This window comes from Lynx rufus, unplaced genomic scaffold (assembly GCF_022079265.1).
Source record: "Lynx rufus isolate CCGP_SWC_20201006 ecotype Redwood Valley unplaced genomic scaffold, mLynRuf1.p SCAF_3, whole genome shotgun sequence".
Classification (NCBI taxonomy): domain Eukaryota; kingdom Metazoa; phylum Chordata; class Mammalia; order Carnivora; family Felidae; genus Lynx; species Lynx rufus.
The window spans coordinates 126189749-126215101 of NW_025814845.1; the positions used below are offsets into that span (position 1 = coordinate 126189749).

The following is a 25353-nucleotide window of genomic DNA, read 5'->3' on the forward strand; positions in this document are numbered from 1 at the left end:
GTTAAGATAGCACAAAGTCAAGCAAGAGTTGCAATATAAAAGTGGAAATAATTTTCAACAGAAAAGAAATACAGGATATCTTAGATAAACCACTATCTATTGCCCTGACACCAATAAAGATCTAACTTTTAGCTCTATAACTGCTTCTAAATCAGTATTTCATTTATGACTTATGAACTCTGTGAACTACCCATAGCAACCTAGAGGTGCTTTGTTACCTATACAAAATACAGCTCACAACAAAAATGAAAAGCTGGAAAACACTCAGAGTGGATACAGAACTTAGAGTTAATATTTGCCAAATTCCTAGTTTATTTTACCTATTGATTTTGATCCTTTTTTTTCCCTGTCAATAATTAGAATAACTTAAACATAATCATACCCCCAAAGTACTAGTCAAAATATATTTCATTGAGACTATCAAAAAAACTCATCCAGAGAAAGATATACTGACCTATCCCCGTGTTGTTGCTATCTCACTCGGTGTCCTCCCACAGAAAATTTTTTAAATTTTAACAAATCCCATCGTTTAAAGGAATTAAACTACTTCTGGAATTACCTTTGCAGAGCTATCCTTGCTAACTAGATTTTTTTTTAAATGTCTGTCAGAAACATTACATACGTGATTCACCTACACTCCTGTCTTTCTGAATACATCTGTTTTACATTATGCATTCCTAAACCCAAAAGGTGGTCAAGAATTAGGAGAAAGCGAACTTTTTACAAAACAAAATCCAACAGCTCATAAAAGAAAAACAGACACAACCAAATAGAGTTTACTCCAGAAAAGCAAGGAAGGTTCAGAATCAGAAAATCAATTAATACTCCTTGTAGCCAAGGATTGATGTTTCTCCCAAGTTCTGCCAAAGATACACAGGGGCAAGAGGAATAAAAAAATGGAAAAATGAACAATATGAGACAATAATGTGCATGAAGGGAGATAGGAATTCCTGGCTAGTACAGTAGTAAAAGCATTTGATTCTTCTGGGAAAGCTCTGGCAGAGATTTTAGTGTATAATTCTTTGTATCATCAGTAATATCTAGGAAAGGACAGCTGGGCTTCTGCTAAAAGAGCCCCTTGGTGTGACTGGGCCAATTCTGCTAGCTACACTGTCCTGGCTATGAAGTATACATGTTTGGTTCTCTAATCCACACAAAAATTCTGTTAACTAAATATGAACTCTTTTTTTTATTTGGTTTTGTGAATATTATTTGCCTGTTTTGTCTTTAGCTTTTTATTCTGAAATAATCTCAAATATTCAAAAAGCTGCAAAATAGTATAGAATTCCTGTATACCCTTTACCAAGCTTCCCGTAATATGAGTATATTATATAATCGTAATAAAATAATTAAAACCATAAACTTCACATTGATATAATACTACCAACAAATCTACAGATCTTCTTCAAATGTTGCCACTTCTTGCCCTCAAGTCCTTTTTCTGATCCACAATCAGTACCCGCCCTAGTCTTCTCCATACTGAGACCGGTGCACAGGCATCCTTTGACTTTCATGTTTTTGATGTTTTTGAAGCATATTTGCCAGATATTTTATAGACTTTTCCAATATGGACATTTGTTTCATGTTTAAATTCAGGTTATGCATTTTTGGCAAAAATATCCCAGAAGTGATGTATGTCCTACTCAGCATATCATTTCAATGGGACCTAATTGTCATTATGCCTCACTTCTGGTTAACGTTAGCTTTGACCAGTTGTTTAAGATGGTGTTTTTCGAGGCGCCTGGGTGGCTCAGTCGGTTAAGCGTCCGACTTCAGCTCAGGTCACGATCTCGGGGTCTGTGAGTTCGAGCCCCGTGTCGGGCTCTGAACTGATGGCTCAGAGCCTGGAACCTGCTTTGGGTTCTGTGTCTCCCTCTCTCTCTGCCCCTCCCCTGATCATGCTCTGTCTCTCTCTGTCTCAAAAATAAATAAACGTTAAAAAAAAATTTTTTTTTAAAAAAGATGGTGGTTGTCAGATTTTTTTTTCCATCTTAAAGTTACTATATTTCATGTTTAAATTATTACTCATCTTGTGGAAACACCTTGAGGCTACGAGTATCTTGTTTTTCACCATACATTACAAAACAAAATACAACAGCTCATTAAAGAATAACAGACACAACTAAATAGAGTTTATTCCAGTTTTATGCATTGATTGATGGATCTTACCTGTAAATGTTATTACTGTGGCATTGCTAAATGGTGGCTTAATATTTCCATCATACTTTATTACATTTATTAATAGTAAAAGACTTCCTTTAAGAATACAATATAACAATCACACCTGAAAAGCCAGCATCATGCTCAAATAGGGAAATTGGAATGAGTCTCATGAAAGTCAGAAACAAGATTAGGATGCACTATTATCACCATCATTTGATTTTTTTTTTATTTTTATTTTTATTTTTATTTTTTTTATATATGAAATTTATTGACAAATTGGTTTCCATACAACACCCAGTGCTCATCCCAAAAGGTGCCCTCCTCAATACCCATCACCCACCCTCCCCTCCCTCCCACCCCCCATCAACCCTCAGTTTGTTCTCAGTTTTTAACAGTCTCTTATGCTTTGGCTCTCTCCCACTCTAACCTCTTTTTTTTTTTTCCCTTCCCCTCCCCCATGGGTTCCTGTTAAGTTCCCCATGGTATCTGTCTTTCTCTGTATGGCTTATTTCACTTAGCATTACACTCTCCAGTTCCATCCACGTTGCTACAAAAGGCCATTATTTCATTTTTTCTCATTGCCACATAGTATTCCATTGTGTATATATACCACAATTTCTTTATCCCCAAGGGATACAGGAGTACTGATGCATAGGGGCACTTGTACCCCAATGTTCATAGCAGCACTCTCAACAATAGCCAAATTATGGAAAGAACCATCATTTGATATTATTCTGAAGGTACAGAAGACACAGTTGGTCAAAAGGGAGCAACAAGTATAAATATCAGAATGGAGGAATTTAAATTACAATTATTTTGAGATGATGGGATACATATCTGCAAAACCAAGGACTTCAACAGAAAAATTACTATAAATGAGAAAAATATTTGATATTGGAACTACTGACACAGTGACCAATATACATCAATGTCCTCTTGAAAAAGAAAAATAAATAAATAAAAATAATCTCAAAATAATGTTAAATAGAAGAAGCCACACACAAATAACTGTCTTAACAACTAGAAATTTATTCTACAGATATATTTAGGTAATGATGTTAGATATAAGAACATTGTAGTACATTTTGAACAGAAAATAGAAGAAACAATCCCTCAAAAAAACATTACAAGGGTGAGGCGCCTAGGTAGCTCAGTCGGTTAAGCATCCAACTTCGGCTCAGTTGGTGGGGTCGAGCCCTGCATCAGGCTCTGTGCTGACAGCTCAGAGGATGGAGCTTGCTTCAAATTCTGTGTCTCCTCCTCTCTCTGCCCCTCTCATGCTCATGCTCTCTCTCTCTGTCTCTCAATAATAAATAAATGTTAAAAAATATTTTTTAATAAAATTTAAAAAATAAAAAATTTAAAAACACATTGTAAGGTAATGGTTAGTAAAGTCATATATGACTATATAATGATATATATGATGCAGGCACTGAAAAGAATAAGGCAGCTCCATCTGACATGAAGAGATCTCTAAAATACATTGTTTAGGTGAGAAAATCAAGATGGAAAAAAAAAGTGAACAGTAGGCTACAATTTGAATGCAAAACATATGGATATGGATATGGATATGGATATGGATATGGATATGGATATGTAAGTATTACCTAAGCATGATACACAAGAAACTAAATAGTGATTGCCAGGGCGCCTAGGTGGCTCAGTCAGTTATGTGTCCGACATCACCTCAGATCATGATCTCCCATTTCATGGGTTCAAGCCCCACATCGGACTCTGTGCTGACAGCTCAGAGCCTGGAGCCTGCTTCTGATTCTGTGTCTCCCTCTCTCTCTCTGCCCCTCCCATGCTCACACTCTCTAATATAAATAAGCATTAAAACAAAAAAATTAAATAGTGATTGCCTCTGGAAAGTCAAATAAGCATCTGGGGGAAAAGAGCAAAGGGAGAGTTTTTAATATATACATGTTTGGACATTCTCCACACAGGTCTAAATAGTCAAAAATCTAGTTGCAACTAACTTAGGAGACCTTACCTTCACCTTTAATATTACTTACATCAATCTTTCGTTTTAATCTGTGTTTATTTCTACCTGTAACCACCCTTCCAAGAAGCTACAGAATTAATTTTTTAAAGTAATTTCAAAAAAAACCCAAATATTTCACCAGCTTTTAAATTGAGTTTATACTGTGAGAGCAGTATCCAGACAGGTGTTTTAAATATTTCTCCATTGCTTTAAATATTATAAAATATACCTTTCAAGGAGAAAATTGATGGCAGAAATTGGTACATACAAATGTGTGGCATATTTGATATACTATATGTATGCATATCTATTATACCTAAAAAGCATGCACAGGGTCTACAGTATGTCACGTTAACCCTTTCTAATAGTTATTTGAAGCTGATCAACCTTCAAAACACAAATTTGTTTTCAATGACAAGGATCATAATCCAAGTCTAGGCATTGGCTAGTTATTATCTGAGCTGTAGTAATGGCTCTGCACTACAAAATGTAATCTTCCCAAATGTCATAGTAAGTTATGAATATCTGAGCAGCCTAATGCACTTTACTAGCCGTGAAATGTGAAAATGTAATCTTATTACCTTTTTTATGGTTGTATTTTTTTGAATAATGTAGCCTAGAAACTGATGTATAGTCTTTTTCTGCATTTTAGCATGATTTGGTCTCCTATGCTATACAGAACATTTTTCACAACTCTCCATTTCAACATATTTTAGTCTTGGCCTGAACTTCATAAACAATTTTTATAGCAACCTTCAGGGTGGCATAACATGCTTTCTATAGGTTATAGTTTAATGTACAAGATTATAGAAATTTTAAAACATATTATTCAAAGAATTCAAATCAACCTTCACAAGGTTTGAATTAGGATTTTAATTGGGCATGATGATTACTTTCTTCAATGGTTATATTAATATTTTAAATCTAAGTCACTTGTATTTTCAGAATACCAAGAAACACATACAGACCAAAAATAATTATCTTCTCTTCAAAAGATTTATAAAACTGGAAAAACTGTAATACAGAGAAAATTCTAATGCTTCAAAGTAAAGCTATATTTTCTGTATAATCTTTCCTAATTTCTCCTCAAAGATGTGGCCAGAGAAAGGTATAGCAGAAAACTCGGACAGAGTGCAATCACAATTTATGCCCCTAACTAGATATTTTCTATTTCTTGTGACAAATCACATTTTGTCTCTGAACCTGACTACTCATTTGTAAAGCAAATCAAGTAAAGAGTAAGCTTCTTTTATTTATATGCATCCTTCAAAAATGTATTTACTTTTTAAAAAGTGCTAATCCCGGGGTGCCTGGGTGGCGCAGTCGGTTAAGTGTCCGACTTCAGCCAGGTCACGATCTCGCGGTCCGTGAGTTCGAGCCCCGCGTCAGGCTCTGGGCTGATGGCTCAGAGCCTGGAGCCTGTTTCCGATTCTGTGTCTCCCTGTCTCTCTGCCCCTCCCCCGTTCATGCTCTGTCTCTCTCTGTCCCAAAAATAAAAATAAACGTTGAAAAAAAAAATTTTTTTTAAATAAAAAGTGCTAATCCCAAAGTATCCAATTTGTCCCTAAGAATCCAAACCTAAATGAATGTGACCTTACACATGTCTATAGTCACCAGAAACTTATTAATAGGGTGAAGTTGAGGGGAAATTACAATGCTGTGTCACAGACTGTAACATCTCCCAATTTACATTTTTTTCTTCTTCTATAATAATATAGAGTTTCTAGTCTGGTACATGAGACCCAGGCAAAAAATTTCCTTTCTAGATTTCCTTGACATTACCTGCCATGTCACCAAGTTCTGACCAATGAGGACAGGCAGTAGTATGTGCAACTTCTGGCTATTACTCTTAAAGGAAAGAACACAACTTATCTTTGCAACTTTCCTCCTTCCTCTTATGTAAGCCACTGAAAAACAGCAAGAACTAGAGTAGTTATCTTGGAATCTATGCCATAAGTCTCATGTTGAATATAACAGAACAGAAAGATCTATGGATCCTGACAACAATTTCATAAATTCATTTGTCCACATAAAGATCTGTACATGAATGTTTACGGAAGCTTTATTCATAATCACCAAAAACTAGAAACAATTCAAATGTCCACCAACTAGTAAATGGATAAACAAGTTGTGGTACAATCATACAATAGAGGGGCGCCTGGGTGGCGCAGTCGGTTAAGCGTCCGACTTCAGCCAGGTCACGATCTCGTGGTCTGTGAGTTCGAGCCCCGCGTCAGGCTCTGGGCTGATGGCTCGGAGCCTGGAGCCTGTTTCTGATTCTGTGTCTGCCTCTCTCTCTGCCCCTCCCCCGTTCATGCTCTGTCTCTCTCTGTCCCAAAAATAAATAAACGTTGAAAAAAAAAAATTTAAAAAAAAAAAAATCATACAATAGAATACTTACCAGCAATAATAAGGAACAAATTATTGATACCATTTACAATACAAATTAATATCAAAAACATTATGCCAAGTCCAGCAAGTTATACACAAAAGCTACATATTGTATGATTTCATTTATATGACATTCTGGAAAAGGCAAAAGTATAGGGAGAGAAACTGGATCAGTGTTGCCAGGGGCTGAGGATAGAGGGACAGAATTAATCAAAAAATCATGAGAAGACTTGAGAGTAATGAAATTTTGGTATCTTGATTGTGGTACTGGATACACAAATATATCTATCTGCCACATTTCATAAAACTGTATACCTAAAAAGGGTGAATTTAACTGTATGTCATTTTTTTTTATATGTTCATTTTTGAGATAGAGCACACACATGTACACAGGGTAGGGGCAGAGAGAGAGGGGGACAGAGTATCTGAAGCGGGCTCCTTACTGACAGCACAGAGCCCAACGCAGGGCTCAAACTCACCACAAACCAAACCATGAGATGATGACCTGAGTAAAGTCGTACATTTAACCAACTGAGCCACCCAAGTGCCCCTACCTCTATGTCTTAGTAAATCTTAAAACAAACAAACAAACAAACAAACAAACAAAAAACCTCAAGCCATTTGCCATTTGTATCAAAGACAAGAGAAAAGTAAGATCCTCCAACTAGAGGCAACAATGTAGAATTAAAATGGCAAAGTCATGGAATACAAGAAAATTAAAAGAAAAACGTCACTATAGTAAAAAGCATGTTTTACTGATAATGAATTATCATCTTTATAGTTTTCAATAACTCATGTACTAGAGAAAGTAACAAAACCATCTCATTTCTCCCTGTTCATTTTACCTTTCATAAAATTTAAAAATTTTCACTGAACTACGACATGTCTACAAAAGCAGTATTAAGCAAAAAGTTTCCATGTAGTCTGAGAAATACTGGATTAAACAAGGCTAGAGATGTTTACACAATAGGATTGCCACAATATTCATATTCACAATACGATATGCTACTATATTTTTATGTCTCCAAAAGTTAGATAACCAATGCATGGATTTCCTACAATTTATTTAACAATGGAATCTTTTCTTTCCTTTTTTTTCTGACAAGAGCTTTTCACAGGAGTAACATTCTTCCAAAGGCTTTTCTGAGAAACACTGGATAATATAATTGTATTCTTGAATCTTATTGCCATGAATAATATCACAGAATTATCTAATGTTTTACATTAGATAGGCTTTTCAAATCTTCAGGTGAATGGCTTAAAGCAACCTATTTGTTTTTCTTAAGTTCCTTTCTATGATTAAAAACATAGTAATTAATCAAAAAAAAGGGACATCTCAAATTAAGATTGCTTTAAGGGAAAAGAAAATATCAGCAATCAAAAGCAATCAAACTGTCCCATCCCTTCCTCTACAAACCAGGACACAAGTACAGCAAAAGAATGTCCTCCCACACTTAATTAGGGCTGACATGCCAAGAGAGTTCAGCTGAAGTAACCAATGACGTTCAAGGCTATGTCATTAAGAACTTTATGGCTTCCCTTGTATCACTTATTCTAAGAAAAAAATCAGTCACCATGTCATGAGGATATTCAAGAAGCTATGTAAAAGGCCCACCTGGAGGGGAACTGAGGTCTCCAGCCAATAGTTTGCATCAACTTGCCAATCAAGTAAGTAGCCCTGGAAGCTGGTCATCCAGCCCCAGTTGAGTCTTCAGGTGAATAAAACCTCAGCCAACATCTGAATTGCAACCTTATTAGAGACTCTAAGCCAGAACTATCCTGCCAGTTTGCTCCCAAATTCCTGACCCACAGAAACTGTGAGCTGGTAAATATTTATTATTGCTTTAAGCTGTAAAGTTTTGAGATAATTTGTTACACAGCAACACATAACTAATATAATTATAAATCAATCAGCTAACAGTAGTTGGGGAAAACTGTTTTACTCTGTTTCTGTACTATTTCAATTTTTTTAAATCCCAACACAAAATAAATAATTTAAAAATACAAACAATAACCACATATAAGCATTGAGTGATTACTATAAGCTATACACTATGCTAAGTGCTTTACATAAATTAGCATTTTTAATTATCTCTTACAAAAACTTCTATTATCTTCACTTAATAGATGAGGAATCTGAAACATAACTAACTTGCCTAAACTCACAAGGTACTAAGGTAGGTGAACCAGGCTTTCAACAATGTATAACAACTGTATTTAATAGACTGTGACAGGTAATACAGACTGGCTAACCCAGCATCTCTTCCCCAAAGTCTTATCAGATAACTGATGAATGAACGCATATTTCTTGTTTCAAGAATGAAATAAAGGTGGCCTGGCTGGCTCAGTTGGTAGGGCATGTGACTCTTGATTTCAGCATAGGTCATAATCTCAGGGTGGTGAGTTCAAGCCCCACAATGGACTCCATGTTGGGTGTGGAGCCTACTTTAAAAAAAAAAAAAAAAGAGTAAGGGGTGCCTGGGTAGCTCAGTCAGTTAAGCGTCCAATTTTGGCTCAGACTATGATCTCACAATTCTTGAGTTAGAGCTCTGCATTGGATTCTCTGTCTCCCTCTCTCTCTGTCCCTCCCCTACCCTCACACACTCTCAAAAATAAATAAACATTAAAAAAAAAAAAAAAAAAAAGCAAATGGCACCTGAGTTGCTTAGCCGGTGAAGCGTCCCACTTTGGCTCAGGTCATGATCTCAAGGTTCATGAGTTCAAGTCCCATGTCGGGCTCTGTGCTGACAGCTCAGAGCCTGGAACCTACTTCGCATTCTATGTCTCCCTCACTCTCTGCCCTCCCCTGCTTGGGATCCGTCCGTCTCTCTGTGTCTGTGTCTGTCTGTCTCTCTCTCTCTCTCTCTCTCTCAAAAATAAACATTTAAAAATAAAAATTTTAAGTGAAATGCAATAATAACCCGTTATTTTGAAAGCTATTAACTTGATGTATAAAAACATTACAGAACTCAAATACCTAAACCCCTCCTCTCTAGTTTTGTGCCACTACAAAGATTGGAAAGATAAATGCTTACTTTTCCAGCATCCTTAGCATCTGAATGGCCATGAGAAGTTCTGGCAAACAGATATGAGAAAGGCTGAAAGGTGTTAATGAAACGATTTGGTTTCCTTGATAAAAGGAAAACAGATGTAGCTGGCATAAGCCTTTGTTCTTCTACCTTCCTCACTCCCTTGAACAAAAATGTCATGTCCAAAGGTGCAGTAGGCATCTTCATATCACGAAGTTTACAAGCACAAGCATAGAGAGAAAGCCAATGCATGAAGAATAGTAAAAGGAAAGGTAGAAAGCGTTTAGCTCTTTAAGCTTATTAAATAGAAACTTTTTTTTAATTTTTTTTTAAAGTTTATTTATTTTTGACAGAGAGAGACAGAGCATGAGTGGGGGAGGGGCAGAGAGAGGAAGACACAGAATCAGAAGCAGGCTCCAGGCTCTGAGCTGTCAGCACAGAGCCCGATGCGGGGCTTGAACTCACAGACCGCGAGATCATGACCTGAGCCGAAGTCGGATGCTTAACCAACTAAGCCACCCAGGCGCCCCTAAATAGAACCTTATTAAGCAGAACCACAAATACCAGCAACTGCCTATCTCAAATTCCTTGTTATGTGAGAAAAATAAAACCTCTATTTCGTGCAGTTGCTATTATATGTGGATTCCACTGCTTAAAGAACACCAACCTATTTAATATACAGATGTTCAATAAATGGTGCATAAATGAGTGAGTGGGTTAACAGAGAGAGCGATCTTGGACAGTTCCTTGTTCTAAATATGACTTAGAACTTTGCATTTAACTTAAGTGACTATAATTCATTTTGTGCTTTAGAAAAATGTATCACAAAGTTATAACAGATATGAATATACACACACCAGAACACAGCAATTCTGTTCCATGAAATATCTCTAGATAAATTGCCGTTGTAGTACATTTGTCTAAACAATATTTCAAGAGGGCTAATTTTAATGAGATAAGTGATACAATAATACCAAATTTTCACAGACAAAGATATCAGTGGATATTCTAGCATCAAAAGACTAAAGACTTCAGGTATTAAATTTATTCAAATGAAACAATGAAAGCTCTGATAAGTCACGGCAGACTTTAAAGTCGAATAACAACCAAACTTCGGCTCAGGTCATGATCTCATGGTCTGTGAGTTCGAGCCCCGCGTCAGGCTCTGTGCTGACAGCTCAGAGCCTGGAGCCAGCTTTGAATTCTGTGTCTCCCTTTCTCTCTGCTTCTCCCCTGCTCATGCTCTGTCACTCTATCTTACAAAAATAAATAAACATTCAAAAAAATTTTAAAATAAAAATAAAAATATCATCTACAAAATTATATACAGAAAGGCTCAGAAATTAAGATACAAAAATTTATACTGCAGCACTGTTTGTAAAAATAAAACATGGAAATAGCTTAAATATCCACCAATACAGGTATATCCGTATAAGGGAATACCATGTAACTTTTAAAAAGAATATAAATCTATATATGTTAGTATGTCATGGTATTCAACACCTACTACTAAATTTACAAATCAGTACATACACTATGATCGTATTTCTTTAAAAATACAGTAAAATTTCAATTAAAGAACATGAACATTTAGCTTCAGTGTAAGTATCAGGCCAAATTATGTTGCTTAGTTTTAGCTAGATGCCCACTTATGCATCACTTCAGGCATTCCTAAAGTTTAGGTGACAAATGATTATATTATCAAGTATATTAACATCATAAATAATCAACAAAACAGTATCAGTAATATGAAAAGGACAAGTCATTTGGATTTAATACAGTCACTCTCAAACACAGACATTCTGGAGTAAAAATCTCGTTACATGTGTTATACATTAAACATCTATCAGATAGGGTGCCTGGGTGGGTCAGTCGGTTAAGCATCCAACTAACTCTTGATTTCAGCTCGGGTCATGATCTTACAGTTGTGTGAGTTTGAGCCCCACAACAGGCTCTGCCACGGACTCTAAACTGACAGCACGGAGCTTGCTTGGGATTCTCCCGCTCTCTCCGCCCCTCCCCCACTAGCACTCTCTGTCTCTCTCAAAATAAACTTAAAAAAAAGTCTAGAATAAATGTACATTTCCTACTGTAAAAGTTAAATACTGCATTAATTAGTTATTATGAAAGCTATTAATTATACACATAAAAATGATTGAGAATACAAATAGCTAAATAAGAGGAAAACAGATTGTCACTTAATATGAGTTTAAAAACTGCAGATAGAACATTATATTCTTTTTTTAAAGCAAAAAAAAAAAAAGCGTTTACTAATAGGGTAAAAGCCCGTGATAAATGAATTCAAATAACTGGTTATTGTCCTCTGCCTCATACTCTGCAATCAAAAATCTCAAGTGGTAGGATAAAATTCAATGACTGGAGGACAGAATTATGAGAAAACGCCTTCTTATCATTTCACACTTTCTCAACTCAGCTGTGTATAGTATCAAATTTCAGTTATTTTACTTTTGTGCTTTTTTAAAACACATAGACTAAAATTATTGAATTTAATCTCAAATTAGCCCCATCCTAAATTTTACACATCTGAACTTTCAGACTCCACATGTCTTACTATGGCACAGTTTTACTATATAAATAAATAATAAATAATACAGAATGGTAAGAGATTTGCTTACCTTATAACTTGATTCACACACACGCCTTTAAGATCATTCCTAACACTGAACAAAACACAGTAAGGCTTTACCTTAGCCAGGTAATAGTAAAGAAGAAAGTTCAGTATGTTGATGGCAACATAATCATCAGCCTTTGCTTTACAACAGCCCTTTACTGATAGTCAGTCAAAATAATATCTTACCCCACAGTTTACATCAACGTAAAGAGAGGCTATTTAGGCTTACAAATGTGCCATTCCGTGACCACAAAAGCAATGTACTACTTTGCATTGCCAAGAAAGTATTCTCTGAATTAGAATACGAGATGTACAAAACTTTACTAAAATGTTCAATAAGAAAACTTCAGTAAGAATTAAAAATTTCCATAGTTTTACAAGTATTCATTTATCTCCAAAATGCCTTCTAAAATGGTGGTATTTAGGGGCGCCTGGGTGGCGCAGTCGGTTGGGCGTCCGACTTCAGCCAGGTCACGATCTCGCGGTCCGTGAGTTCGAGCCCCGCGTCAGGCTCTGGGCTGATGGCTCAGAGCCTGGAGCCTGTTTCCGATTCTGTGTCTCCCTCTCTCTCTGCCCCTCCCCCGTTCATGCTCTGTCTCTCTGTGTCCCCAAAAAATAAATAAACGTTGAAAAAAAAAAAAAAAAGTTTAAAAAAAAAATAAAAAAAAAAAGAATGGAAATTCTTAGTTTAAAAAAAATAAATAAATAAAAAAAAAATAAAATGGTGGTATTTAGTTTCATCCTCATATGAATTTCCCAATCAACCAAAAGTCTATTTTATACACCTCTCACATACACATATCATATTTATGCATTATGTATGGCAGTTATTTCTATACAAAAAGCCTGAAGAATATACACCAGACTATTAGTGGTGGCTATCTTGTAAGATGGAGTTACAAAAGAATTTAACTTTCAAAGTCATATATTTATGACATATTTCCATGTCTCAAAAGAAGTATATACATATTTTCTTTGAATATAAGGGAGAGAAAAGATAATTTAATCTTTTCAATATGCACTGAATATGCGGAAAACAAAACAGGAAAAAATAATGCTTCTTAATTTGTATCTACAAAAATCAAATTGTGTGCAACTGATGTATCCTATCAAAACTGAGGGAAAGAAAGCTACATAATAAGGATATAAAATAGATCAGGTATACAGTATCAAGTATCCACAATGAAAGATGAGTAAAATATCTACCTTTTGGTGTGAGATCTTAATTTTAATGATAGTACTTTCATGAGTCACTCCCAAACTGCATTTTGTCCAACATCCTTAACCATAAACAATTATAGCTTGAGTGTTTTCAAAAACACAGCTACTCTTAGAACAGTGGTTAAGAGCATATCCTTTGGAGCCAGACCACATTTGACTCCTGGTTCTACCAGATACCAAGTATAAGGGCAAGGGCAGGATAGTTCACCTCTCTATGGCTCACTTCCTCATCTGTAAAATTACGATAATAATGGTACCCATCTCTTAAAGTTGATGTGACAATTAAATAAACTAAAAGTATCTCCATTAAGGCACATCCTCTTAGATGAGGATAAAAGAACTCACACATCCTTCCATCTGCTATTAAAAATCTCACTTCAAAAATAGTATCAATTTCGATCCACAGCGGGAGCACACCCCAGAGAGCCCTGAGCAGCCCCACCACCGCCACCGGCCTAGTTAACCATAACATGCTGGGAAAAGGCATAGCTGCGCAAGCAGGCAAATCCACGCAACCACTAGGCCCAGAAGTAGCAGCAGCCCCCGCCGCTCCACCCTCTGCTCTGAGGACTCCAAGCACGAGCAACCGCGCAGGGAGCAAGGGCTCAGGCGACCTCACATCATCGGTGCCTGCAAAAAGGGACGGCAAGATAATCTGTTTTGGGAACAGTAAAATAGTTCACTGTAAGAAACAGATATGGTTTCATCCACAGGAATGACACCAAAGAAAATGTATTTGTACACGAGACTGCCATAAAAAAATAACCCCTGGAAGTACCTGCTCAGTACTTCGCAGTAGGAGATGGAGAGGCTGTGGAGTTGATGTTGTTGAAGGAGAAAAGGGTGTGGTAGCAGCAAAGGTCACAGGCCCTAGGGGAGCTCCAGTGCAATGCAGTAAATACGCAGCAGACCCTAACAATTATGGATGCTTTCCTTCGCAGAAGTCCTCCCCACAATTACCCACAGAATTACCAAACTACTGTGAGTGCGGAAAGGACTCGGAGAGTGCTCTCAAAGGTCTGGCCCCACTGCGCTGGCCATCCCGCAGGCAATGTTTCTACATGTGGAGACCCTGTGAGCGTCAACAAGTCTTCCAACCCTCCGGTGCAGAGAGAAGGGGTTGAGGGTGCTGACAAGCAGGGTACAGGAGAACAAAGTAGACCAGTGAGACAGAAACAAATCACATCAAAGAGACTTCCAGATACGACTACTACAACTCAACTTAGCTTCTTCCCCAATTTCTTTCACTCATGTCCTATTGCTTGTAGACATCTACACACACTGCTTCACAATAAACATGGCTAAAACATAACTGATGATCTTCTCCCTAACCCTGCTGTGATTGCTACCCCAGTTGGTAATCCTCCCACATGGCATCTTCAACTCTGCTCTTCCTATGTACAATGTCGAATTTATTAAATGCTGCTGACTCTATCTCCTAAAATTTCTTAAATTTGTCCCTCTTCCTCTTTACTACCATCATTAAACTAGCTGAGAACTCCTTCATTACACTCACACAACTATCAGTATACTTGATCCACTGGATTAAATGTCCATAAAATACAGAAGTCTATACACATGGCTGCCAACATTGCTCACTTTGTAGGAGAGCACAGGAGAAACTGGCCATGGAGAGAAAGAGGCAGAACACAGAACAAAGTTTAACAAGATAAGGAAAAACAAGAATCATACATGTAAGTTTATACATGTATATACAATAACATGTATGTGTTTATATAAAATTATGTATGTGACTCTATGTATAAAGACATTTTTCTAACCCAAAGCAAATTTGTTCTAAGTTGAGGGTATTTATATATCCTATTTTCTGTTCTTTACTATAAATCTTTTTTTAAGCACTAAAAGAAGAAAAAAACTTATTTCATTAAACTCAATTCCCTTTTTTTAAACTAGGAGCAAGTAACTAAGAGCAACATTTTGTGTATCCTATCACACCTCCATTTATTAATCATATTAAGAGAACTTATCAAAGACTACTCCAGTCAACTATGCAACATATCCAATAGTCACTGTGAAAGAATGGTTCTTTGCATAATTCCACCCAAATCAAATCAATTTGAGGGAAAAAAACTACATAGCATACCCCCTCTGATAACTTCAAACTTTATGTAAAAAGGCTTGATGAGGTTCTCAAGTACATTTAACTTCACTTGACCCATATGAACAGAGAATTCTTGCCCTACATAAACTTAGAATTTGTATTTTGTAGAACACTTTTTGGGAAAGTACATGCTATCAAATAATAACTGTAGTAAATTAAATGTAGCCAATTATTTACTTGACTCACACGAGACATAATAAACCCTAATAATGGAGACTTTCACCAGCAGCATTCTATCTCTATGACCCCATAGCACCATCTTGCCTAATTTGGGAGTGGGGGGGGGGGCTCTTTGCCTATTGCACTCAATTGGTTCAAAATGGTTAAAAACAAAACCATAATAATCCTTAATACAATAACCCAAGTCATTTATAAGAGCCATCAAATGTAATATGCACTCACACAAACTTCCACACCTCTTCTTTCCTGGCCTTCAATTATTTGTAAGTTTACTACTTTTACCATGTCAAGATTAATAAGAAACATTTTTTTCCAATTAAGATACTATTGAACACACTACATAACCAATTTTGAATCTACATTCCAGAATCATATGGTTTTGTACCATATTATAAAACATTATGATATACTATTTCTGTTCTGGTTTCTTAAGCTTTATGATCAGGCTAGATATGTACTTGATTGATAACTAAGAAAAGACTTGCCCACAGCAATTTATCTAGACCAAAAGCAAAATTATACAATGTGTAAAGTATATCTATATTGTACTCTCACCACTTTTTATGCATTATTATTCCCCCTTTTGGCATCCCTTCTTTTATCCCCAGGTGGACAGAAATCTTATCTTCTCCTCTGGATGTTTGATGATTTTCCTCCAAGAGCAAAATCCCACCCAGACCTATATTCTATACTCTCTGGGTAAACTACGCAAAACTCCAATATTTACTGTAAGTATGTATGTGTGAATGTGTGTATATAAATCAGCATGTGTCTGTGTGTATACGTATGTGGTTGTGTATGTGTGTACACATCAGTGTCTTCCACACAAACTCATGATCTTTCCCATGGGGCTCTCCTTCACTTTGAGGAAAGTACTATCATTATGTTATAAAAGTAAATGTCCCTACCTCACTGTCTTCTTAGATAATCTGCAAGAATTTGAACTCCTATCAACCAATAAGAACTGACACATAAGACTCAACCCAACAGAATACATATTGTTTTTCATAAGAGACTTTTTTCTACTTTTAATTTTTTAATTTACATCCAAATTAGTTAGTATATAGTGCAACAATGATTTCAGAAGTAGATTCCTTAATGCCTCTTTCTCATTTAGCCCATCCGCCCTCCCACAACCCATCCAGCAACCCTCTGTTTGTTCTCTATATTTAACAGTCTCTTATGTTTTGTCCCCCTCCCTGTTTTTATATTCTTTTTGCTTCCCTTCCCTTGTGTTCATCTGTTTAGTATCTTAAATTCCTCATATGAGTGAAGCCATATATTTGTCTTTCTCTGACTAATTTTGCTTAGCATAATACCCTCTAGTTCCATCCACGTGGTTGCAAATGGCAAGATTTCATCCTTTTTGATTGCCGAGTAATACTCCATTGTATATATACATATATACCGCATCTTCTTTATCCATTCATCTGTCAATGGACATTTGGGCTGTTTCCATACTTTGGCTATTGTTGATAGTGCTGCTATAAACATTGGGGTGCATGTGCCCCTTCGAAACAGCACACCTGTATCCCTTGGATAAATACCTGGTAGTACAATTGCTGGGTCATAGGGTAGTTCTATTTTTAATTTTTTGAAGAACCTCCATACTGTTTTCCAGAGTGGCTGCACCAGCTTGCATTCCCAAAGAGACTTAAATATGGAGAACAAACAGAGGGTTACTGGAGAGGTTGTGGGAGGGGGGATGGGCTAAATGGGTAAGGGACATTAAGGAATCTACTCCTGAAATCATTGTTGCACTACCTGCTAACTTGGATGCAGAAAAAGAGAGAAAGAGAGAAAGAGAGAAAGAGAGAAAGAGAGAAAGAAAGAAAGAAAGAAAGAAAGAAAGAAAGAAAGAAAGAAAGAGAGAGAGAGAAAGAAAGAAAGAAAGAAAGAAAGAAAGAAAGAAAGTAAGTTAGTTTTCAAGTGCCCATGGGATATATATGAAAATAGACTGTATCCTAGGACATTAATACAAAATTCAACAAATTTAAAGGAACTGAAATCATATACAATGGGTTCTTTGACTACAGGAGAATCAAACTAGAAGAGAAAGGTAAAGAAAGAAATAACACAAAGATAAAGTTATCAGAAAAAAACCTCCAAACATTTGGAAACTAAAATATGCACTTCTAAATAATTGACAGGTCAAAAAAGAGTCTCCAGGGAACTAAAAACAAATACCAAGAACTGAATCAAAATAAAATACAACAGGGGTGCCTGGCTGGCTCAGTCAGTAGAGCATGTGATTCTTGATCTCAGGGTCATGAGTTAAAGTCTCACACAGGGCATGGAGCCTACCTAAAATAAATAAATAAATAAATAAATGGATGAATGAATGAATGAATGAATGACTATAAATACAACATATCAAAAATCTGTGAGCCATAGCTAATGCAGTACTTAGAGGGAAACTCTTAGCACTAAATGTATATATTAGAAAAATGGAGAAGTTTCAAATAATCTACATCTTCATTTTAAGAACCTAACAGAAGATCAAAATAAATCCAAAGCAAGGGGTGCCTGGGTGGCTCAGTCACTTGAACATCCAACTCTTGATTTCAGCTCAGGTCACAGTTTCATGGTTTGTGGGTTTGAGACCCACATCAGTGATTGCACTGACAGCATGGAGCCTGCTTAGGATTCTCTCTCTCCCTCTCTCTCTCTGCATCCTTCTTCAAAATAAATAAATAAACTTAAAAATTTTTTAAATAAATGCAAAGCAAGCTGAAGGAAGGAAATGATAAATTAAAAAGATAATGAAACTGAAAGCAAAAAATAATAGAGAAAAATCAATGAAATAAAAAGATAGGTTTTTGAAAAAAAAATCAATAAAATTTAGAAAACTTTAGCAGGACTAAAAAATAACAGAAAAAAAGACACAAAGTACCAGTATCAGGAATGAAACAGGAAATATCAGTATAGACCCTGCAGATGACAAAGAATAATACTACAAACAACTCTAACCAAATAATTTGATAATGTAGATGAAATCAGCCAATTCCTCAAAAAACACAAGCTACCACAGTTACTCAATGTGAAATAGATAATTTAAGGGGTGCCTGGGTGGCTCAGTTGGTTAAGCATCCAACTTCAGCTCAGGTCATTATCTCACGGTTCAGGTTCATGGGTTCAAGCCTCACATCAGGCTCCTGTGCTGACAGCTCAGAGCCTGGAGCCTGCTTCAGATTCTGTGTCTCCCTCTCTCTCTGCCCCTCCCCTGCTCATGCTCTGTCTCTCTGTGTCTCAAAAATAAATAAATAAAACACTAAAGAAAAAAAAAAGAATTCTACCAAATGTTTAAAATTAACACTAATTTTATACTCATTTTATGAACTACTATTACTCTGATACCAAAGACAGTACAAAAAAAGGCACTGTATACTAATATCCCTCATGAATATAAACAAAAGAATTCTTAAAATAATAGCAAGTAGAAAACATTTTTTAATTTAAAATAAAAGCAGGGGCACCCAGGTGGCTCAGTCGGTTAAGCATCCAACTCTTGGTTTCAGCTCAGGTCATGATCTCACAGTTCATGAGTTCGAGCCCCACATCGGGCTCTGCACTGACAGTGCACAGCTTGCTTGGGATCCCCTCTCTCTCTCTCTCTCTCTCTCTCTCTCTCTCTCTCTCTCTGCCCCTCCCACACTGGCTCGCTCGCTCTCTCTCAAAATAAATAAATGAGCTTAAAAAATTTCTTAATAGCAAGTAGAATTCAACAATATATAAGAAGAATTATATACCAAATGGATTTGATTCCAGAGATACATTATTTCAGTATCGAAAAATCAAACAAATAACCCACCATATTAATGGGTTAAAGGAGAAAAATCACATGATCATATCTATTGATACAAAATAAAAGCATCTGATAAAATTCAACACCAACTGATGATAAAAACTCTCAGAAAAATATGAATAAAGGGAATCTTTTCAACTTGATAAAGGGCATCTACATAAAATCCACAACTAACATTATAATTTACAGTAGAAGATTGAATGCTTTTCCCAAAGATCAGGAACAAGGCAAGGATGTACACTCTCACCACTCTTACTCAACACAGTGCTGGAAGTTAGGGCCAAGGCAATAATTGGCAAAAAGAAAACGAAAGGCATGCATATGAGAAAGGAAGAAACAAACTGCCTCTATTTGCAGATAACATGATTATCTATGTTGAAATCAAAGGTATGTACCAAAAAACATCCTAGAACTAATAAGTAAGTTCAACATGGTTACAGCCTATAAAAAATTGTGTTCATTTCTGTATACTAACAGTTAATACGTGGACAATGAAATTAAAAATACAGTATTATTTACAGTTGCTCAAAATCTTTGAAATATTTAGATGTAGATGGATGTAAATCTACCAAAACACAGACAGGACTTACATGCTGAAAACAAAAAATGATGATTTAAAAAAATAAAAGAATATCTACATAAATGTAGACATATACTGTGTTCACAGTATAGATACCAACTCTCCCCAAAATGATATACAGATTGAACAAAATTCCTATCACAATCTCAGCAAGATTTCTGCAGATTTGGAATGAATGTTCTAAACTGATACTGAGGTGTGCCTGGGTGACTCAGTCAGTTGAGTGTCTGACTCTTGATTTTGGCTGAGATCACGATCCCAGGGTCATGGAATCGAGCCCCGCATTGGGCTCCATGCTCAGCATGGAATCAGCTTAAGATTCTTTCCCTCTCTCCCTCTGCCCCTCTCCCACTCTCATGCTCTCTAAAATTTCAAAAAAAAAGCGGGGGGTGGGGGGGGCACATGGGTGACTCAGTCAGTTAAGCACCCAACTATTGATTTCAGCTCAGGTCACGATCTCACAGTTCATGGGATGGAGCCCCCATCTGGCTCTCCACTGAAAGAGTGAAGCTTAATTGGGATATTCTCTCTTTCTCTCTTTCTCTTTCTCTCTCTTTCTCTCTCTCTCTCTCTCTCTCTCTCTGCCCTTCCCTTGCTCACTCATTCTTTCTCTCAAAATAAACATTTATAATAAATAAAATTGAAAAAAATTACAAATAAAATTACTATTGAAAAGCAAAAGAACTAAGAGAGCAAAAACAATCTTGAGAAAGAAAAATAAAGTGGAAGAAATTAGTTTACCCAATTTCAAGACCTATTGCTACAGCAGTCAACACTATAGGTAGTGCCATATGAACAGATATATAAACCAACAGAATGGGATAGAGAACCCAGAAGTAGACCACATAAATATGCTCAACTGACTTCTGACAAAGATACAAAAGCAATTCAATGGAAGAATTTCAATAAACAGTGCTAAAACAATTAGATATCCATAAATGAACAAATGAAACTTCACCTAAGTAGACAGCATACCTTATACAAAAACCGACTCAAAGTAAATTGCAGATTTCAAGGTAAAAAATAAAACTTTCAGAGAAACACACAGGAAAAAATCTTCAGGATTTAAAACTAGGCAAAGAGTTCTTAGATGACATCAAAACCAAGGCTCATAAAAGGAAAAACTAATAAACTGAACTTTATCAAATAAAACTTTGATCTCCAAAAGATCCTGTTAAGAAGGTGAAAAGACAAGCTGCAAACTAGAAGAAAATATTTGCAAAGCACACATCTGACAAAAGAAAACACCTAAAATAAATAAAGAACTCTCCATATTCAACAGCAAAATCATCATCATCATCATCATCATCATCATCATCTAATCAGAAGATTAGAATAAAAAAGTCAAGTGTCAAAAGACAAGAATAGGTGTTTTACCTAAGACTACATGAAGATAAATAAGCACATGAAAGTATGTTCAACATCATAAACTCTTACAGAAATGTAAAAGAAAACCACAGTAAGATATCATTAGATACACAATACACAACAGATACACATCTATCAGAATATCTAAAATAAAATATAATAACAAAACCAAATACCAACAAGGATGCAGAGAAACTGAATCACCTATCTGCTGTTGGTGGGAATGTAAGATGAGAGTTAGGTGGAAAACAGAGTAGCAATTTATTGAAATAGTTTTTTCATGTAACTGCTATACATACTAACAAATATATATCTGGTATTTTTCCCCAAGAACTGAAAACTTTTGTTCAGACAAAAACCTGTACACAAATATATTAACAGCAGCTTAATTTGTCTCAGCCAAAAAATGAGAAAAATTCAGATGCCCTTCAACAGGTAAACGGTTAAACTAACTGGTACATTCACACCTTGGATTACTACTCAACAATAAAAAGGAAAAAAACACATTGACACACACAAATATCTAGATGAATCTCCAAAGAATTGTACTAAAAAAAAAAAACAAAAGGTCATATGGTATATGATTCCATTTATACAAAATTCTTAAACTCACAAAATTATATAACTCCAGAACAGATTAGTGGTTGCCAAGGGTTAAAGAAGAGTGGAGCAGAAAGGAATTAGATGTGATTGTAAAAGGGCAAAGGACAGATCCTTTTCTGATGGAAACTTCTATACATTTATTGCACTGATGTCAATATTGTATTGTAGTTTTAAGATTTTCCCACTGGGATAAAGAGAGTAAAGGATACAAGGGATCTCTCTATATTATTTTTTTTTTAATTTTTTTTTCAACGTTTATTTATTTTTGGGACAGAAAGAGACAGAGCATGAACGGGGGAGGGGCAGAGAGAGAGGGAGACACAGAATCGGAAACAGGCTCCAGGCTCTGAGCCATCAGCCCAGAGCCTGACGCGGGGCTCGAACTCCCGGACCGCGAGATCATGACCTGGCTGAAGTCAGCCGCTTAACCGACTGCGCCACCCAGGCGCCCCGACATTTTATTTCTTATAACCACATGTGAATCTACAATGATCTCAAAAGAAAAAGTATAATTTAAAAAAATAAGTAACTGGGGCACCGGGGTGGCTCAGTCAGTTAAGCGTCCAACTCTTGATTTCAGCTCAGGTCATGATCTCACGGTTCATGAGTTCCAGCACCACATCAGACTCTGCTGCTGGCATGAAACCCACTCGGGACTCCTCTTCCTTCCTCTCTCTGCCCCTCTCCACGTGCACATGCTCTCTCACGCTCTCAAAAAATAAACATTAAAATAATGATAAAAAGGAACTAACTAATGTGAGGTGTGACTTAGAATTGTCATAGGATTAATTGTTCCACTGATAATTTCCCATTGAAAAGAAAAATATATTAACCTGGATAAAGTGCTCATTAGCAGGAAATGAAAGCCAAATTAAAGAGCAAAAAAACTCTGGTGAGCACAAATTCTTAAGTCACATAAGACACACAGTCCCAGTTTCATTAACTTTCCATGCTTCCCCACCCCAGCCAAAACAAAAAAAAAACAAAAACAAAAAAAAAGTGGGTATGTTTAATCACTTGTCCTACACCTAAAAAAGGCTTGCCATATACCAAAAAAACGATTAGGCATATATTAATATCACACAGAGTTTATTTACCCTATTGACTCAATTCAAATATTTGCATTATAAAATAATATGCAAATTTGAGCCTTCACACAGGAAATGAAATTTTCTAAATCCATTACATAACTTTGGATTCATGTGTGCAGTGAAAGCTAATAAATCATCTAAACCTTCACACACAGAACCTTTTTAAATTTGCATTTATCTACAGTAAATACTGCCATGTTCTTTAATAGCTTTCTAGTTCAATCTAGCAAACTAGTGATTTATGGCAATGATGTATTTTAAAAATCAGAAATTTGTCACTATGTGACAACCAGTCAGAAGTCCACTGAACTTATATTACTCGGAATCAAAACATCATAGAATATGAAAGAGACAGCAAAATGTCAAGCATTCAATAATCAAATCAATTACTTCAGTATTTGAGTCTGATTATATGCAAAACTGTTCATAACATTACAAATACTTTAAGATCCTTTATTACTTTAACAAGCCCACGTTATCATTCTCTCAATGCTTCCAAGTTATTTTAAAAGACTAATACTATGATTTCACTTACATATGGAATCTGAAAAATAAACAAACAAACAACAGAAAGAGACTCACACAGAGAACAAACTGGTGGTTATAGGGGGAGGCGGTTTGGGAAAATAGGTGAAGGGGATTAAGAAGTACAAACAACTTGCAGTTATAAAATAAATGGCAGGGATGAAAAGCACAGCATAGGGAATATAATCAATACTATTATAACAACACTGCATGGTGACAGATGGCAACTATACTTTTCTGGTGAGTATTGCATAATATATAAAATTGCCAAATCACTATGCTATGTATCTGAAACTAACAAAACACTGTATATCAACTGTACTTCAATAACAAAAATTTTAAAGAAAACACATTGTTAAATTTCATACTTTATAACTTGAAGTCCTTTATAACCTGAGTCCTATTTTGAGGAACAACAAAATTTACAATATGTAAAAGAAGTATCTATATTACTTTTTTTCCAAAAAACATGAACTTTTAGATCTTTATAATAATTTCACACCAATATTCTTATGTAGAAAGATTCATCAGATGTGAAAACAGGAACTGTATTAACAATAAAGGAATAAACTGGAAACCTAAACAAACATCTACTATAAGAGATACATGTTGTTTGTACCTGTATTGCACACACTTTTCCTTTCATTCCCCCATCCACTTCATTGCATTCTCCTGGCAATGAGGTCACAGTACCTCACACCTAGGCCATAGAGAGGACACATACAAGTTTGCCATTCTCCTGGTCACAATAATAAATCCAGGAGTGAAAACGTGACCTAATTCAAGCCAATCAAAATCATTACCAAGATTTTTCTTTTTAATTGGGAGGTAGAAAGGAAGGGCTTTTGTACTTTGGGGTCAAAAGCTGGAAAGTTACTTAAATTGGCAGCTTTCAGTAGACATCTTTCCTGCCATGTATACAGAGAAATTCATCTGCACCATGAATGGAGAAAGAATATTCTGGTGGCATCAACTCCTCAGTTCCAGCACCTGGTTCCAGAGCTCCCCTGGTTTTCAAAGCTTCATTCAATGATCTATTCTGACTGATAGTGAAAAGCTAAAAGCTTTTCCTCTAAGATCAGGAGTAAGACAAGAGTGTCAACTCTGGCCACTTTAAAAAAAAATAGTATTGGAAGGACTAGCCAGAACAATTAGGCAAATACAGAAATAGAAATAGAAATAGAAGGCATCCAAAGTGGAAAGGAAAAACTAATCTGTTTTCAGATGATATGATCCTTTACAAAATTCTATACACTCCACCAAAAACTGTTAAAACTAATAAATGGATTTGTTAAAGTTGCAAGATACGAAATCAACATTCAAAAAAAAAGTTGCATTTCTACACAGTCACAACAAGCTATCTGATAAAGACATAAAATAAACAATTTTCATTTGTAATAGTAAGAAAAAGTATAAAATACTTTAAGAACAAATTTAACCAAGATAGTAAAAGATCTATACAATGAAAAACATAAATAAAACACTAATAAAAGAAATTGAAGACGCAAATGAATGGAAAGGTATTCCAAGTTCACTGCTTGGAAGAATTAAAATTGTTAAAATGTCCATTCTACTCATTGATGTACCAGTTCCACTTGTTTATTTTTTCTTGTTTTGCCTGTGCTTTTGGTGTTAGATCCAAAATGTCATGGCTGAGAC

The 25353-nt window shown here is 35.8% G+C and overlaps 1 protein-coding gene and 1 pseudogene across 1 annotated transcript in view; one reads left to right on the top strand and one right to left on the bottom strand.

Moving 5' to 3' along the window:
- The window catches only part of LRBA (LPS responsive beige-like anchor protein), a 792976-nt gene that overhangs the window by 700933 nt on the left and 66690 nt on the right, over positions 1–25353 (bottom strand). The gene's annotated exons all lie outside the window — the stretch shown is intronic.
- LOC124520405 (Y-box-binding protein 1-like) lies at positions 13891–14725 on the top strand (annotated as a pseudogene).